We start from the raw sequence: 2,330 nt of genomic DNA on the forward strand, positions 1-2,330 counted from the left end.
GCGATGCCAGCACGATAACAGACGCCACCAGGAGACGTGCCCATGCAGGAACCGGATGACCATCCTCTGTCAGAGCAAATCTACTCGCCTCCTCCTCCAACGGACGCTGACACATCGCCCGTGTCTCCTGTCATATCAACTGGACTTGCCGCAACGGGCAGATTGGTGCATGGGGCCCCAGCAGATTCGACCCCTACGTCATCTGTCATCTCGACCCGTTATCATTGGGGACACTTCCGTCCATACGGGAAGCCTCCTCCACGAGACTTTACGGCGAGTCAAACAATGCCTAGGGATGTTAGCCATCTCCAGAACACCTCCATCAAGACCAGTGCAACAATTTCAAAGGGGAGAAAAGTGTTGTGACTCGCCGATCATTCAAAGCGGCGCCGCGCAATTATGTGCGTCCTCTATGTGCGGCGCTGTCTGCCAGCCATGCAGCAGCTGCGCCACCTGAGCGGCCAGCCGAGCAGCGGCCGCTAGACTGGGACTCAGTGCTCATTCGAATGCTAACGTGTACACATGTCTTACTCTGTGACTTATATGTGTTTTGTCATTCTGAAATATATGTGTTAAACTTGACATTATAACAGTATAACTGTCTTTGGGAAGCTGGAATCGAATTTGATGGTAATGGTATTTTCAGACTTGCAGAATGATGGGAAAAATGTATGCAAAGAAATGAGTCTGGGCTGAAAAGTAACAGAAAGTAAGTAGATTAAGATTGACACAAAGTAAGTACCTTTAGATGCTGTACCTTGTTTGTTTAAGAAATAAAGATTAAAAATTGTTACTCATTACTTTCAGTAAGGCCCTCATGATTTCAGTTCCAAAGAAGGTAGGTGGTGACAGGTGTGAATACTACCAAACCCTCAGTTTGATAAGTTGTGGTTACAAAATATTGGCGTAAATTATTTACAGAAGAATGGTAAAAGCTGGTAGAGGTCAGCCTCAAGGTAACTCAGTTTGGATTCCAGAGAAATTTAGGAACACGTGAAGCAGTAGTCATGATATGACTTATCCTACGAGATTAGCTGAAAAGAGGCCAACCTACATTTGTAGCATTTATAGATTTACAGTAAGCTTTTGACAATGTCGGCTGGACTACACTCTTCGAAATTTGAAGGTAGTGAGGATAAAATACAGGGAATGGAAGATTATTGACAACTTGTATGAAAATCAGACTGCTATTATATCAGTCAAAGAACATGAAAGAGAAGCAGTGGTTGAGAAGGGAGTAAAACAGTGTAGTAACCTATCCTGTTGTTAGAGAGTCTGTACACTGAGCAAGCAACAAAGGACATCAGGGAGCAATCTGGAAAGAGAATTTAAGTTCATGGCGAAGAAATAAAAGTTTCATGGTTTCCTGATAACATTGAATTCTGTCAGAAACAGCAAATCATTAGGTAGAACAGCTGAGCGGAGAGATGAACACCAACAAAACTAAAACACAGGTGACAGCATAATCAAATTAAATCAAGCAATTCAGAGGGAATGAGGTTAGGAAATGAGCAATTAAAAGTAGTACACGAGTTTTGCTATTTGGGCGGCAAAATAACTGATGATGGCTCAAGTAGAAAAGACATAAAATTTAGTCTGGCAATAGAGAGAAAAGCATTTCTGAAAAACAGGAATACATTAAGACCCAATATTGCTGTAAGCATTAGGAAGCCTTTTCTGACGGTAATGGAGGGAAGAGAGTGTGTGGGAGGGGGATAGGGGCTCAAACTGTAGAGGGAGACCAAGACTAGTTTATTAAGCAGGTTCAAATGGGTTTACATTGTGGTAGTTATGTAGAGATGAAGAGGAGTGTAAGGTCAAAATAGCATGGAGAGCTGTATCAGACCAGACTTTCAACTGAAGACCATAATACAAGCACAACTATAAAGGGCAATCAAAAAGTTTCCATTTTGAGGCTGTACAGTCCAGAATCAGCATGCCAATCAGGGAAAACTGCCGTGAGCATTCAGGAAGTCATCCCACCATTGCATCAGGTTGAAGATACCTGTTTTGTAAAACACCATGTCCTGCTGTGTGAAGAAGTTCCTAACTTCTGCCCATCCTCAAAAGACACGAATTGTTGTCCCTTCAAGGCCTTTTTAAGGATCTGAAGGTGTAGTAATCACATGGTGACAGATGAGGACTATATGGGCAGGGGGGGGGGGGGGTGCTTGAGTGCCTCCCACTTGAGTTGGTGTGACCCGTGTGTTAACAAAATTTGCAATACTGAGACGTTTGTTGTCATGACGCAGCAGCACTCGTCGCAGTTTTCCTCAATATGATTTTCGACAGGCACGCTGCCCCACACACATTTGTCATTCCCCTGATGG

The sequence above is a fragment of the Schistocerca cancellata genome, chromosome 1 (genome assembly GCF_023864275.1).
Source record: "Schistocerca cancellata isolate TAMUIC-IGC-003103 chromosome 1, iqSchCanc2.1, whole genome shotgun sequence".
NCBI classification, from domain to species: domain Eukaryota; kingdom Metazoa; phylum Arthropoda; class Insecta; order Orthoptera; family Acrididae; genus Schistocerca; species Schistocerca cancellata.